Source organism: Microcaecilia unicolor, chromosome 5, assembly GCF_901765095.1.
Source record: "Microcaecilia unicolor chromosome 5, aMicUni1.1, whole genome shotgun sequence".
Lineage (NCBI taxonomy): Eukaryota > Metazoa > Chordata > Amphibia > Gymnophiona > Siphonopidae > Microcaecilia > Microcaecilia unicolor.
Genome location: NC_044035.1, coordinates 19,751,900 through 19,769,201, shown reverse-complemented (window position 1 = coordinate 19,769,201; position 17,302 = coordinate 19,751,900). Strand labels below are relative to the sequence as shown.

Here is a 17,302-nt window from a genome sequence, read left to right as displayed (position 1 = left end):
ATTCAGTCAGTCAGAAAATAAGAACTTTGTGCTTGAAAAAAAATTTTTTTTCAGGCAAAATTAGCAGGCTGTAACAATGTCATCACAGAGGACATCATACCAACAATAGGGCTTTCTTCTCACTAGTTTGTTTTGTGCATCTGTTGCTTAAAAATACAGCAGTAGTGTGTGTGTGTTCACTGCCTTTGATTGTGTTCTAGTTTGGGATCTGCTGTGTTCATTCAGACAGAATCTTTCTGATGGGGACTGACCAGCAGTAAAGATAATGAATGGCATGTTCACTGACTTGCAGTGGCTCGTCTTCATCCAGATAGGGTTCCTTTCAGCTCCTGAAAACTTAGCCTGCATTTGTATATGTTTTGGTAATAATCCTTATCTGGAGTAATCTGGAAACCAGTATGTGCAATCCTAGAAGTTCTAAAGCTGTTATTAAAGATAAGGATGTATTGAATCGTGCCCTTACCAGCTCAGGGTGAACCAGGGCTTTGCAATTCCATAGAGGAGGTGTGCATGGGGATCTTGTCTCTAGTCAAAATAGAGATACAAGACCAAACATCCAATGATGAAAAACAAAGAGGTCTTACTAAAAAAAAACAATAAACACATGTTTTTATAGGGAAAGGACTTCAGAAAGCACCGCTGTTGATATTATGCAAATTGCTCATTCATCAGGGTCAATTGTGGTTGAGTCTCGTTCATTGGTCTAAAATCCCTTTTTAACTTTATTTACTTTTCTTTACTTTCTTTAGTTTCTTAATTTTCTTAAACTCTTTATCAATAGCTTTTCTTCATAACGTGTGTCATTGAATCAAAATCAGCTCACACTTACCTTTTTTTTAAAAGCTCCAATGGGTCCCTGTTCACCTGAATAGCAGGCTTTCTCAGGGATCTAGTTATGATCGTCATTGTCAAAAATCTTGCTGCCTGGAAAGAGTCACATTATGAAGAAAAGTTTTTGATAAAAAGAGTTTAAGAAAATTCAGAAAGTAAAGAAAAGTAAAAGAAATAAAGTTGAAAGGGTTTTTGGACCGATGAGTGAGACTCAACCACAATTGATGCTGATGAATGAGCCAACAGCGGTGGTTTCTGAGGTCCTTTCCCTATAAAAATATCTTTTTAATGTTTTTTGGGGGGAGGGGGGTAAGACCTCTTTGTTTTTCATCTTTCGCTATAATCTTGCCCCTATCCTCAGTCAATTCTTTTCCATCCCCTCCCCGTCCCACTCCCATCGTACTGCTACCATCCCCACGCTTTTTTCCCCATTCCTGAACCCAACCCTTATATAATGCAGGTTAATGTAATTAATATAATGCAGGTTAATGTAATTAACATTAAAAATGTTACTGGAAATGTTACAGAATGATGTTTAAGAATAGAGGGGGATCACTCAGAGCATGTGGTCGCAACATGTGCTGTATTTCTAAGTTTTAAGATATATTTTGATTCTATTCTGTTTTATTATTCCCCAATTACCTATAAGGTAATAAGATAAGCATATGCGTCCTATAACTTGTTAAAATGTAACACAAAACAGTAGGCATTAGTTTGTTAAATATGCACGAAAGTTTTGCTCTCTGTTTGACTGCCTTGCAACTGAAAAAGAACATTTCTGATGATGCATTGGCTGCAGGGGTTCCAAGTAGAGGTGCGCACAAGGATGCAGTCTGGTCTCCATTTCCATATTCTTCCTGTTGCCTCACCATCCCTGCGCATTTCCCATTGTCCTCTTTCCCACACGCACTTCTACTGTAGACCTTTCCGTATCCACTGTACTGCATTTGTTTTATTGTAGTAGGGGCTTCTAAAGACACTTTCGGGACCTAACTTTTCCTCAGCTTACCAAAAAAAAATAAAACATGGAAAAGAAAATAAGATGATACCTTTTTTAGTGGACATAACTTAATACATTTCTTGATTAGCTTTCGAAGGTTGCCCTTCTTCCTCAGATCGGAAATAAGCAAATGTGCTAGCTGACAGTGTATATAAGTGAAAACATTCAAGCATTACTATGACAGTCTGACAGGGTGGGAGGATGAGGGTGGGTAGGAGGTTTGCATGGGGACATCAAAGCATATCATTGATATTCTAACAGGATGGGTGTAGATAGGTGAGGGGTGGGGTGATCAACAGAGACATACAGCTTTATGGTTTATAATGGGCTAGGAACCCCAGATCCTTGTTAAGTCCTTTCTGTTGGGTGTTAAAATATTCAATCATTCTGACTTCAAAGGTCTTACGTTCTTGTATGGTTTTAAAGTTACCTTTCACGGCAACCTTCGAAAGCTAATCAAGAAATGTATTAAGTTATGTCCACTAAAAAAGGTATCATCTTATTTTCTTTTCCATGTTTTATTTTGTTTGATTTCTATTGATAACTTTAAGAGTGGACTAACACGGCTACCACACTCCTCTACAAAGAAAAAGAAAACATTAGGGATCTATTGAAGAGGAGGACAGGGCAAAAGACAACAGTATGTCCATATGTTTTCACTCTGATTATTAGACTCTAAAGTGCATGGGCCAACTTTCACTCCTTTCTGCTTGCTGAAGAAGGTTAGGAAAAACTGGCATACAAGTGTCTTACCCTTCACTACAAATTATAACGTTCTAGTACATATTGTGTTGTCATTGCAAGTAGTATACAATGCCATACTTTATATTGTTGTTTGAATATTTTTACTGCTCTAATTGCCTATTGCTCATGTTTGATCTATTCTTACTATACACCGCCTTGAGTGAATTCCTTCAAAAAGGCGGTAAATAAATCCTAATAAATAAATAAGTAATCAGACCCTCACGTTTCACCTTCTAGACCAGCCATGGGCTTGTAAGAGTTTGGGAGGAAGGGGAGGGGGAGGAGAACTACCATGGAGGCAGAAATATCTCCTTCAGGCTCTCAAGAATTTGATGCTTAAGTGCACTTGAAAGGTCAGGTGTCAGCCTTGGAGGCTCCGGCTGGTGTGTATAACTTGTGACAGGAGAATGCTCTTAATTCTTGAAGTTTGTGAATCTCTACAGTGTAAGCTATGGACAGTTTGCTGTTCGTTTTTTTTTTTTTTTGTTACATTTGTACCCCACGCTTTCCCACTCATGGCAGGCTCAATGCGGCTTACATAGGGCAATGGAGGGTTAAGTGACTTGCCCAGAGTCACAAGGAGCTGCCTGTGCCTGAAGTGGGAATTGAACTCAGTTCCTCAGTTCCCCAAAGTCCACCACCCTAACCACTAGGCCACTCCTCAACTGTTGCTACTATTTGAGATTCTACATGGAATGTTGCTATTCCACTAGCAACATTCCATGTAGAAGTCGGCCCTTGAAGATCACCAATGTGGCCACGCAGGCTTCTGTGAGTCTGACGTCCTGCACGTACGTGCAGGACGTCAGACTCACAGAAACAGAAGCCTGCACAGCCTTCTACATGGAATGTTGCTAGTGGAATAGCAACATTCCATGTAGAATCTCCAATAGTGGCAACATTCCATGTAGAATCTTCAATAGTAGCAACATTACATGTAGAAGTTGGCCCTTGCAGATCACCAAGATCACCAATGTGGCCGTGCAGGCTTCTACATGGAATGTTGCTAGTGGAATAGCAACATTCCATGTAGAATCTCCAATAGTAGCAACATTCCATGTAGAATCTCCAATAGTATCTATTTTATTTTTGTTACATTTGTACCCCGCGCTTTCCCACTCATGGCAGGCTCAATGCGGCTTACATGGGGCAATGGAGGGTTAAGTGACTTGCCCAGAGTCACAAGGAGCTGCCTGTGCCGGGAATTGAACTCAGTTATGCATTTTCTGTGTCTATGGACAGCTTGTGGTATATCAAGCACTGGAAATAAATATTTGTGGTATTTTAAATGGGCAACGCCTTTGCAAAAAGACCCATTAATCTGAAATGGTCTTCAAAAAGCAGACAAAAGTGCGTGCAAAGCACATTATGTGCTATAAACGTGCCTGGATCAAAACAATAGTGTTGATGATATGAAATCTGAGATCTTTTTACACGTAGCTTGATAATTTTATTTAAAATTGGGCCAATCTTTAGGGATGTCCTGTGTGTATAAATAGTTTATTTCATTTAATTTTGTCTTATGTGAGGAGTAGCCTAGTGGTTAGTGCAGTGGACTATAATCCTGGGGAACTGAATTCAATTCCCACTGCAGTTCCTTGTGACTCTGGGCAAGTCACTTAACCCTCCATTGCCCCTGGTACCAAATAAGTACCTGAACATATGTAAACCGCTTTGAATGTAGTTGCAAAAAACCACAGAAAGGCAACATATCAAGTCCCATTTCCCTTTTCCTATTTGAGATTCTACATGGAATGTTGCTGTTGCTACTATTTGAGATTCTGGAATGTTGCTACTATTTGAGATTCTAGTTGGAATGTTGCTAGTGGAGGAGTGGCCTAGTGGTTAGTGTAGTGGACTTTGATCATGGGAAACTGAGTTTGATTCCCACTGCAGCTCCTTGTGACTCTGGGCAAGTCCCATTCCTTTTCCCTTTCACACCCAATGTGGAGGTGTCTTAATGCAGTTTATATCACATTGAAGAAAAACAATAATACAACCCCCCCCCCCCCAACACTAAGCATCTCACAGCCCACTACCCAGGCAGGGGAAAGCACGTCACACCCCATTACCCCAGGTAGAAAAATCCCCCCCCCCCCCCCCCACACACACACACAGGAAATGGAGTAGCCTCCAGTGGAAAACCAGGCTTTTGCATGCCCAGGATGACAAGATGAGCCAGTCTTATGTCTACCTCCAAGATGGTAAACTTAAGATTTACTCCATTGCATGCAGGTAGATGTAGTTCTTACTTTCCATTGAGTTTCCTAAGAAAAAGCAAGACCACACCCCCATCATGACTACTACTTAACACAGGGCTTCCCACAGTGAGCTAGGTTTTCAAAAATATGCATGAGGTCAGTTGGGTGCATTGAGGCTTAGTATATGCAAATTTATCTCATGCATACTCATTATGGATATTCTGAAAGCTCCACTGGCTGTAGGTCCCTAGCACAGATTTAAGGTAGTACTACTAGGTATAAGCAGCACCAAACAGAGGCGCATAAAACGGTTCACGTTTACAGTCTAGTCCAACGAGACAAGTTTTTTGTTTTTCTAATAATACTTAATCGCTGGACTACTGCAACATTATTTGTGTTGGGTTGCCAACAAAAGTGATGAGGTTGTGGAATGTCTAGGACACGGCGGCAAGAATATTAACTGGGTACGGGAAAATGGGAGAGTTGTCAGCCCATTTCCCAAAAGCTACAGGGTGGGCTTAGTTTAAACCAGCAGCACTGATATTCGACGTGCTGTTAGTTTACATAAGTTAATAGTCTGTGATGGCAAATACCATCCACATGCCTGTGCTCATCCCAAGGATGTTTGCTACAAGTACCTCAGATTGTGGTAATGAGGCATTCCTGGTGAAGAATTAAGCTTTTTCCTTATCAGCCCCAACAATTAAAACTCTCTCCCTCCTGAAGGAAGGCAAATGCAGAGAAGGGTTGAGTGTTTTGGGTTTTTTTGTTTAATGGAGATTGGTCATTGTCCTGATATAGTGTCTTTAAATGATGATGTATGGTTTATAGATGTATATTTTATTTATATACGCTGCTTTGAATGAACTGTTAGGAAGACTGTATATAAAACTTTATACTCTGGCTTTATTGTAACAGTTTGTTTAATATGTCAAGGTTAAGATCACCCTATATACTTGTTCCATACATGCTTTTAAAAACATGTTTACAATTTTCCTTCTGAACAGTGTATTTTCACTTCTTGAGTTTGTAAGTTGCGGTTTTTTTTTTATTTTTTTTTATATACAACCATTCACAAATATCATGATAGTTATCAACAAAATTGTAAAACCAGCAAAGCAACTGAAACAAAACAATACTGATGTAAAAACAGGTGAAACTAAGAATTGGAAACAAAAGTAGCAAAGTTACAATGCAAAATCTGAAATGTTGCAAAAAGAACAAACAGGAAGGGAACAGGTATTCCTGTTGACTGCAGCTGGCTATTTTGATCATAGCGAATGTGAAAACAATCTGTGTCTTTTTCATGAGAAGAATCTTCAAAATATATATGCATCCATGTAAGCATATCCTTTCTGCATTGTCAAATGCATTGCAGTTAGTTTCTTTCCTATTCCTGGGATCTAAAGGTTTTTTTTTTTTTTTGGGGGGGGGGGGGGGGTAGGTTCAACTCTTTTCTCTCTGGAACATCCTACAACACGTTTCATTAGAATATGCGTAAGATGCATCGATACCTTTACAGACCTGCAAAATCAACTCTCATCACAGCAACAGCACCCTGAAATTTGGTGAAGGAAGTGCACAGACCTTGCATCTGGTATGATGTCAGCATGAAGCTTGGGCGAAAAGCCAAAAACCTGCTTCACACTTTGCCCACAGGATTACTCGTTTTGGGTGACCACCAAAGTTTTAGCAAGATGGAAAGCAGGATGAAACTGCAGCCTTTAACGGCAAAGATGTACTATTTTTCCAGGTCAGCACCCTTAAGTAAGATCTCATGACGGTTAAACGTTTAATTCTGGAAATCTAAATGGCAAGAACAGACTTTTGGTGTACGAAACCCCTGCATTATTGTCATAGACTACTCACGCCAGGGCAACAAGTGCAGGGGCAGTGGGAAATGAAACCTTATCTTACCCTTATAAGCAGAAACAACTTCATTGCACCGGTGATAATGACTAAAAATAGTTTTGAAAAAATATGGGTTTCTTCCTGCTAAAAAATGCTACGCACTATGAAAAGTAGGATTCTGATCTAGGGATGAACCCATCTAGCAACCAGACATAAAGCAAGGCCTCCCAGGAGACATCGTACTGTATGGGGAAAGAAAAAGGATGGCAAACCCCCAGTATTTAGGGTTAGCTGGGAGTTATTCGTAGTGAGTAGAGGCCAAGTTCCATCTTGCCTCCTTCGCTGCTTCCTGCGGTTCCATGCTTGGTTAGTTGAGTGGTGGGAAAATGCAAGGGCTCTTCAGTGAATATTCCTCCAGCTGCTCCAGGATGTGTATTTGCCGAGCAAGGGAAATAGTACTGACAATGCTATTTCTACTCTGTATACCTGTGATTTGCTTCTAGTATCACAGTTTCCTCTCCGATCTCCATTCCTGCCTAGTTGGAGAAGAGCAGCACTTATTTGTATCTACTGATTCTTCAGATGGTTTTGATCTTGTGGCGCGTATGACTGGTAGCGCTATAGAAGTGATTTATAGTAGTAGTAGTAAGGTGCCCAGTAGTCTTATGAGATCTGTTGGCACCATAGCTCAAACTACATAAGTATTGCCATACTAGGAAAAGACCAAAGGTCCATCGAGCCCAGCATCCTGTCCCCGACAGCGGCCAATCCAGGTCAAGGGCACTTGGCAGGCTACCCAAACATACAAACATTTTATGCATGTTGTTCCCAAAATTGTGGATTTTTCCCAAGTCCATTTAGTAGCGGTCTATGGACTTGTCCTTTAGGAAACCGTCCAACCCCTATTTAAACTCTGCCAAGCTAACCGCCTTCACTATGTTCTCTGGCAACGAATTCTAGTTTAATTATGCGTTTGGTGAAGAAAAACTTTCTCCGATTTGTTTTAAATTTACTACACTGTAGTTTCATCGCATGCCCCCTAGTCCTAGTATTTTTGGAAAGCATGAACAGACACTTCACATCCACCTGTTCCACTCCACTCATTATTTTATATACCTCTATCATGTCTCCCCTCAGCTGTCTCTTCTCCAAGCTGAAAAGCCCTAGCCTCCTTAGTCTTTCTTCATAGGGAAGTCGTCCCATCCTCACTATCATTTTTGTCGCCCTTCGCTGCAACTGTGAGACTTAAAACCATTCAGCAGAGGAGGTAGACATAAGTACATGCCATTTTCCTGCTGGCCTCATAGGGAGGTCTGGAGATTATTTGAGGAGGAGAGACTGCTCTGTGTATGGAAGGGGATTATCAAATATACCTATATGACCCCACCTGCGACAAAATTACCAGCAGAGCACTTGCAAAGAATATGGGTCCTTCAGTAAAAAGGTTCCAGTTCTACAGCACCTACCTGTAGGTTGCACGAGGCATAGCCACCACTCAGCTCATACTTACCGTGTTTCCCCGAAAATAAGACACTGTCTTATATTAAATTTTGCTCCCCAAGACCTGCTAGGTCTTATTTTCAGGGGAGGCCTTATTTTTCGGGGAAACATCGGGGTCACCCCCCCCCCCCCCCACCCGAGATCGCCGGCTCCCCCCCTCGATGGGCAGCTCCCCCCGCCCTCAGTCGCTCCCGGAACTAACCTCTTAAATGCTTCCTTTCACCATTCATCTTTGCACTCGCCGCAAGCAGCAGGGCAGGCCACTCCTTCCTTCCGTGTCCCGCCCTCGCCTGACGTAACGTAACGTCAGGCGAGGGCGGGACACGGAAGGAAGGAGTGGCCAGCCCTGCTGCTTGCGGCGAGTGCGAAGGTGAAAGGAAGCGGTTAAGAGGTTAGTTCCGGGAGCGACTGAGGGCGGGGGGAGCCGCTGATCGAGGGGGGGAGCCGGCGATCTCGGGTGGGGGGGTGACCCCGATGTTTCCCCGAAAAATAAGGCCTCCCCTGCTAGGTCTTATTTTCGGGGGAGGCCTTATATTTTCAAATTGCAGCAAGACCTCTACTAGGTCTTACTTTCGGAGGATGTCCTATTTTCGGGGAAACACGGTAGGATTTGGTGTTTAAATATGTCACTTGTTCCTGGACACAGAAGACTATAAGAGAAACTGTGGGCCCCATATTCAAACACATTAATCTGGATAGTATCATTTCCCATCTCGATAATTGCCAGTGACCGCAGCTATCCATTGAGTCCCAAAATTCAAGTGAGGATAAAGTATCTAGATCAGGGGGTCCCAACCCAGTCTTTGAGACACACCAAGTCAGTCAGGTTTTCAAGATATCCACAATGAACATGCATAAGATAAATTTGCATGCACTGCCTCCATGGTATGCATATCTGTCCAATGCATGTTAATTGTGGATATCCTGAAAACCTGACTGGCCTGATGTGTCCCAAGGACTGGGTTGAGAACCCCCTAATCTAGACATAGATGGCGATGAACTGCTTCAAAATGGCATATAGGCCAATGATGATGAGGATAAATTCCTTTGGCTTTGTCCATGGAACAGGTAACCGATGTTTTTGGCAAGGACCATTTTTGAGGAAAATAGGGAGTGAATGCAAGATTCTCCGAGGACAAGCAGGCTGCTTGTTCTCACATGTGGGTCAACGTCCGCGTCGGCCCAGGGAACGGAAATTTTTCTCAGCAAAAATAAAAAGTTTTGCCAGAGTCTTCTGGAGCGCGAGCAGCGCGCATGACTTCCCACCCATCGCGCGAACGTGTCCCCTCAGTTTTTTTGTCCGCGACGAGGTGACAGGATTTTTCTGCTCTTCTCGTTTTTGGCCCAGGAACAGTCTGATGACTCTTTTCTTTCTATTTCTTTTATTATTTTGTCATTTTCTTAAAAAAAAAAAATTATTTACTAGTCTTTTTTAGTTTTTTGCCTATTTTTAAGTTTCCTTTCTTTTCTACGCGGCCTTTTTTTTTTTTTCCCTTTTTCTGCCCTTTACTTTTTTTTTTTTAATTTTTATTTATAGAATTTTATAATACATAATATTCAATCTTGAATAGTAATACACAATAAATGCAAATCTTCATCATAAATTGAATGGGAAAATAAAAGAAATATATGAAAATAGATTCAAAAATATCGACCACAAAATCAAAGTAATCTGATCCAAGACATAAGATATATATATATATATATATATATATATATATATATATATATATATATATATATATATATATCTAATCCCAATAGCTAGATTTATCCTCATACCTAATAAACCAAAAACTGCGTCAAGCTCTGGCGGTTTACTCCAAGTTGCTATACAGTGTTACATTCAGGTTTAAACTTTCACATTTATACCCTCTCTACGTTTTAGAAAGTCCTCCAATTGTTTGGGTTCAAAAAACTGATAATGTTTTGCTTGCAATAATATCCTACAAACACAAGGAAATTTCAACAAAAAAATTTGCTCCAAGGGCTAAAACTCTTGGACGCAATACAAGAAATGATTTACATCTTTTTTGGGTTTCCCTAGATAAATCTGGGAAAACCCTAACTTTTGAACCCAAAAATAAAGAATTCAAGTGTCTCAAAGACAACCTGAGTACTGCATCTCTATCTAGCTCCAAGGCAAATGTTACCAACAAAGTGGTTCTCTGAGTAACCACTTCTAATGATGATTCCAGGAATGCCGTCAAGTTTTGTGCCCTTTACCTTTTTTGGCATGATCGCGTCGTTTAATTTTGCTGAATCCGTTTTTCCTTCCATGTCATCAAAGACACCCAGTGACTTCAAACGTACTCGGTGCAACCAGACCATTTCAGGTACCAATACCCACGCTTGGTGTATCCAGTGCCTAGGGCCCGGCCATAGCCCAGCTGCTTGTAGTCTGTGTCTTCGTATGAAGAAAAAGACCCAAGTATCTCGAGAAGCCCAACGGGAAAAGCTTTTTGGGGCTCAGTCCGGTCCGTTGACATTGGTAGCGAGGGCGTCGGCATCGAAAGGAGCATCGATGTCGGGAGGAGAGGTAATGGCTGCTAAGAGACCAAGAATTAGGATTGACCAATTAAGTGTAATGAATATACTTGTCCCTCTATTGCCCTATATAAAAGGAGTTTACCTAAGGGTGGATGGGTATGACTAGGACACAGGTAACCTCAGTTACCAATCTAACCAAGGGCCAGATGCACTAAACTTAACGAGCCCTTAACAAGCCATTAACGAGCAAGTAGTAAACCCTTGCATGCACTAAACACTTTTTTCCTACGGTAGCAGCTAACGAAAACGGAATGCAGATGAGCAAATTGTGTAGAAACCCTATTGTAATGAGATGCACTAACCTTTTCCGATTGCCTAAACGGTGGAAAATCTAACGAGAGGTCTGTACCTCTCGCTGGGGCTGCATGGGATTGGAAAAATTATTAAAATGTTAAAAAAAAAAAAATTGGGGGGGGGGGGGGGGGGGGTGTAAAACGGCCAAGTGCTCGTCAGTTCTGCACCCGAAAAACCGCCCAAGTGCTCGTCACTTTATTGATAAATGTTCAATAAAGACTTCATACAACTTAAAAAAGTGAAAAAAATATCCAAGTGCACGTTTTTTTTTTTTTTTATTTTTTTTTAGCAAAACTATCTGGATTACAAGACCGCTGCTCTAACCACTCGGCCACAACTGTACTTACTTGGATGTCCCTCCCTTACTTCCAGGTCTCTGAGCTGAGTGAAGCACGGCCAAAAAGAGCGTTTTTATTGTGTGGGGGAGGGGGGGCGCACAAAATGGATGTATTTTTTTTTTTTTTTAAGCGAAGCTTTATTTAAAAAAAAAAATCAAACAGGCTCCGATGCTGCAGGCTCTTTTTTGGACATTCAACCCCGCAATAATAAAAACATCCTTTTTGGCCGTGCTTCACTCAGCTGAGAGACCTGGAAGTCTCTGAGCCAATCACAGCGTGTTTAGCTGAGTCCCAGTTTGTCAGCTAAATGCTGTTATCAAGGAAATTCTCTAGATGGGACCAGAAATGGTACAGTCTGATCAAAGAATTTTCAATTGATTTAACTTTCAAAATTGCCCTAGAATATAACTTTCCTTTTGTAATATAAATCTAAATATTCCCAATAATTATAGCAGTTTCAGCAATGTAAAATGCAACTTTAGAGCCTCAATTGAGTGCTATGCAGTTTAAAACAGCCTCTCCTCTCTATCGGAGCTTGGCAGGAAGAGAAAGAAAGAAATAAAAGGTTTCACAGGGCAAATTAATTAATTAAGCAATAAGCATTAAATTAAAGAGAATATCAGGTATCTCACCTATAGCTAGAAAGTTGAGAAGTTTGGAATTTAAAAGGTCAGAATTTACTTTACTGTGCAAGAGTTTGGTTCAGGTCCAGCACCTGGAAAGTTACAAACAAGTGGTTTGTCTCTCTATTCAGAGCCCAACCCCACCTCCTGCTGTGTAGTGATTTTCTCTCAATGTGTCAGCTAAATGCTGTTATCAAGGAAATTCTCTAGATGGGACCAGGTACGCTGTAATTGGCCTTGGTGACCTCCAAAGTGCCCATTGAGAATGTCTTACATCAGTTCTCAGCACAAGCAAGTACTTGTACAGGATGGCCTGAACAGTCAAACCTGTTCCACCAGGTGGACCAAATGTTCTGGAAGGAGGAACTCGCGGCCTTAATTATGTGGTCCCTGGAAATCCTGGACATTTTTTCTCCAGCATCCCAGTCTTCTGCAGCACCCTCGCCCTCCATGTCTGGGTCCAGGAAGCTTTCTGAGACCTTTCATATTCATGAGGCCATACAAGAGATTAATTCGGCCCAGTGGGGTACTCCGGATTCCGGGCTGAAGGTGGCCCACACTATGGTGCGACTCTGGCCTCTTCTTCCTGAGGAGCTGGAGAAGCTTAGGCTGCCGGCGGTGGATTCCTTGGTCACGGTGGTAAGAAAGAAGACTACCATTCCTTTGCAGAGAGTAACGGCTCTCAAAGATATGCAGGATCGGAAGATTGAGGTGGTGCTGAAGATGGCCACACTCTTCCTTCATGCCACGCTATCTGGTTCTTATGTAGCCAGGGCCTGTCTTAAGCTGGTACAGCTGGCGGCTGAAGCTTCCATGGACGGAGACTTGGATTCCCTGGAGTTGCCTACTCTGGAAGTGGGTCTTACCTATCTTGCAGATGGTCCTTATGATATGCTTAGGGCTTCTGTGAAGCAGGTTGCGCTGGCTGTCTCTGCCCATTGCTCTTTAGCTTCGAAACTGGACAGCGGATGTTAAGTCCACTCTTACTAAACTCTCCTTTTTGGGCAAGCTTTTGTTTGGGGAGGACTTGGAGCATTGTATATATATACAGTTATGGGGATAGTCTATAAAGGAAAATAGGTACCATTGTAGAATGGGCTCCAAATAGGTGCCTCTATTGAACCACCCGCTAGGTGTCCAGATGATCACTGATCTTGAGAGGGTTTTCTATAATGGTAGAAGCAACTAGCTAGCCAGTCACATACGTAAGCATTAACACCAGCTGCACATACCATACCTGGACTTGCTTATCCACTCCTACTCTAGCTGAAATCATTTTTCCTCGCTCTAAATGCAATTTTTACCTTGTTAGGTACCTTTATTTTCTGTCGCCTGTTCTTTCTTATTTTTCTATGTGCTGCACCTCTGCTTACACCCTTCGCTGTCTATTAAGATGCTTTATATGTATTGTTGACATTGTAAGTAGCATACTATGCCATAAAGTGTATTGTTGAATATTTTTACTGCTATAATCGTCTGTTGCCTAAGTCTGGTTTATTCATACTTGCGATAGGCAAAACACACAGTGGATCCAAAAAAAAGGTCCTCTCACAATGAGTGTCTTCCTGAACAAGGTCTTTATTAACAGTAGCAGAATTGACCCGACACGTGACGTGTTTCGGCCGTGAGGCCTGCGTCAGGGGTCTAGTGTTATCTGTAGAACAAAGTGCCTTGTAGGTCAGATGAAAAAATAGCACTAAGAGGCAGATGCAGCAACCAAACGTAAAAAAATCTAAATCGTTAAAGTCCCTAACGATTTTAAAATAACGAAAAATGCACCAAAAAAAAAAGTCACACATGCTGAGATCGGTAGTGAAACGTACAATGTATCAAAGAATCACAATACACATCGGTCTGGACCTCTCGTTAGGACAGCTCCGTGGCAGGAAAAAGTGTTAAGTGAAAAAATAAACAAACTTTGAGCCAATCCCAGCGCATTAGCAGAGCTAAAAGCGCTGTGATTGGTCCAAAGGACCTCAGAAAACACATAAAAAAATAAAAATAAAAAAAGGATCGGGAGGGGGCAAGGGCGCTCATCAGGAGCGTCCTGTACAGACGGCCTTGCCCCCCCCCCGCTGCTCCCCACTTTCCGCCGCTCCCCCCACCCCGAAAAAGCAAACTTCTAGAAGCCCCTGCCCCCCTCCCTTCCTCACTACTCTCACCTAAGCTCCGCCTCCCGACATCCTCCGTCCGTGCCCCGCCCCCTTTTGGGGTCGTCGCCGCCATTCCCCTCCTCCATCGGGCCCCCCTTCCTCTTACCGGGCCCGTGCAGCGCCTCTCTCCTCTGTCCGAAGGCGCTGCACGGGCAAGAAGAACGCTGAATCAGCTGATGCCTGCCTTCGCGATGGCGCGTCTTTCTCCTGCTGCGCCCGCCCCTGTCTGACGTCAGTAATCTACGTAGGTTACTGACGTCAGACAGGGGCGGGCTCAGGAGGAGAAAGACGCTCTATGGAAGCTAGGCGAAGGCAGGCATCAGCTGATTCAGCGTTCTTCTTGCCCGTGCAGCGCCTTCGGACAGAGGAGAGAGGCGCTGCACGGGCCCGGTAAGAGGAAGGGGGGCCCGATGGAGGAGGGGAATGGCGGCGACGACCCCAAAAGGGGGCGGGGCACGGACGGAGGATGTCGGGAGGCGGAGCTTAGGTGAGAGTAGTGAGGAAGGGAGGGGGGCAGGGGCTTCTAGAAGTTTGCTTTTTCGGGGTGGGGGGAGCGGCGGAAAGTGGGGAGCAGCGGGGGGGGGGCAAGGCCGTCCGTACAGGACGCTCCTGATGAGCGCCCTTGCCCCCTCCCGATCCTTTTTTTATTTTTATTTTTTATGTGTTTTCTGAGGTCCTTTGGACCAATCACAGCGCTTTTAGCTCTGCTAATGCGCTGGGATTGGCTCAAAGTTTGTTTATTTTTTCACTTAACACTTTTTCCTGCCACGGAGCTGTCCTAACGAGAGGTCCAGACCGATGTGTATTGTGATTCTTTGATACATTGTACGTTTCACTACCGATCTCAGCATGTGTGACTTTTTTTTTGGTGCATTTTTCGTTATTTTAAAATCGTTAGGGACTTTAACGATTTAGATTTTTTTACGTTTGGTTGCTGCATCTGCCTCTAATTGCTCATCTCCATTCCGTTTTCGTTAGCTGCTACTGTCGTCGGAAAATAGGCTTAAGTGCATGGAAAGGATAGGAAATTCTTCCCTGAGGGCTCATTTAACGATGAAAAACGTTTAGTGCATCTACCTCTATAACTGCTAAAAGCGATATTGAGTTTCTCCCAGCCAGAGACCAGCAACACAGCTCTCCACGTGTCGGGTCAATTCTGCTACTGTTAATAAAGACCTTGTTCAGGAAAACACTCATTGTGAGAGGACCTTTTTTTTGGATCCACTGTGTGTTTTGCCTATCGTTGGTTTTCCTGTGGAGAGCTCACCTTCTGTGGGTGTTTGCTTTATTCATACTTGCTCCATTTTTGAAGAAATTTGCCCAAGGTGGTATACAGCAAATAAATAGGTAAAATGTCTTTAATCTTTGAGGGTTATCACAATGAATCTTACCTTGGCCTTTAAATATTCTAAATTAAAATGATCAAATGCTTTGAAACTAGCATGAAAGAACTTATTTTTGTACATGACCCTCTGGAGCCATGTTAAACCCCACCCCATCCTTTAATGATATCGAGACTACTTCATGGCCATTGTAATTTGTTTGCATGTGCAGACAACTGCATACCTTGACTCTTGTACCTTAACTCTCCGTTGCTCCAGGTATAAAAGTAAGCACCTGATTGCCATGATATTCTTATGCACCTTATCTGTATGTATGTTCTGAAATTCTTATTCCATTAATATGATTGTCGTTGTAATATATTGTAAGCCACATTGAGCCTGCAAATAGGTGGGAAAATGTGGGATACAAATGCATCAAATAAAATAATATGTAAACCGCTTTGATTGTAACCACAGGAAGGCAATATCAAATCCCATCCCCTTCCCTCTCTGTTTGTGGTCAGGTCTGTTTTCATTAAAAGACCAGGAGTGTGGTAGCCGTGTTAGTCCACTCTTAAGGTTATCAATAGAAATCAAACAAAATAAAACATGGAAAAGAAAATAAGTTGATACCTTTTTTATTGGACATTAACAAAAATAGGCTAATTGATGTGTTTTGCTAATTGATTTAAAGTGGTCTTGACGAACAAGCGCAGGTTATAGTTTTATTTGGCACCATTGAGCTGTTTGTTTTTCTTATGCAACTAGGGGAAATTAGTTGTTTCTTCATATCTAAATCCAGGGAAGGATGAGAACTTAACATTGCTTTTGACTCGTAAGCACTTGTAACCACTCGCTTCCACCTACCCTCCTCTCTTCCTTCCCGTTCACATTAATTGATTTGATTTGCTTACTTTATTTTTTGTCTATTAGATTGTAAGCTCTTTGAGCAGGGACTGTCTTTCTTCTATGTTCAGCGCTGCGTACGCCTTGTAGCACTATAGAAATGCTAAATAGTAGTAGTAGTAGTCTCTTGTAACCAGAGCTAATATTGTGATGTCATAATGCCTCAGGCCACCAATAAGAGCCAACCTCATCAGTGATGTCACAATGGCTTGATTGTCCTATGCTTGGCTTACTTTTATTACATAACTCTTTGAGCAGGGACTGTCTTTCTTCTATGTTTGTGCAGCGATGCGTATGCCTTGTAGCGCTATAGAAATGCTAAATAGTAGTAGTAGTAGTAGTAGTAACTTGGTATATAGAATAGCAGAATGTTCTATTTTTATCTTGACCACTGGTAGACATCAAACAAGTGATTCAAGTTCTTTGGGTAATTCTTGACATTTTTATGAAATTGAGTTCTTTTTTTTTTTTTTTTTCTCATGTGTAATGAATAAAAGTTCACACTTCACCAAATTCAAAAAAAAAATTGATTTGCCTGATAGCTTGTATTTAGATGTAGGATTTGTCTGTTTTATTTGTTCTTAATGCAAAACGTTCTTTACCCAAAGTAATACAAGGAAGTAGAAGGCATGTTCCGAAATGGAACCTGATGGTAATCCATTTATCAGCTAATAATAACCTCTTGTATCTTGACTAGTACCTAATCTGGTTAAATGTTCCTGTTGTAGGCCTTTAAAGAAAATCTTCCATTGGGAGTAAGGGTTTTTATGCTGTCTGATTACTGTTAGTAAGCGTGTCAGCCGACTTACTTGAGTGATCTTTTTCTATGTTATCTTGTAAGTCATACAAGTCCTAGAAAGAGAGAGTCAGGTTGAAAATGTAGACAAGTAGCAGACACAATAAATGTAGATTTCAAGCCTAACCTTGTTTTATTTACAAGGTTTAGGATTTGCCCAGGGATCATGGCGTGGCATTGCATTTCAACATTT

The 17,302-nt window shown here is 42.0% G+C and overlaps 1 protein-coding gene across 15 annotated transcripts in view; it reads left to right on the top strand.

Moving 5' to 3' along the window:
• Positions 1–17,302, top strand: part of TCF7L2 (transcription factor 7 like 2) — a 429,368-nt gene that overhangs the window by 301,320 nt on the left and 110,746 nt on the right. The window lies entirely within an intron of this gene.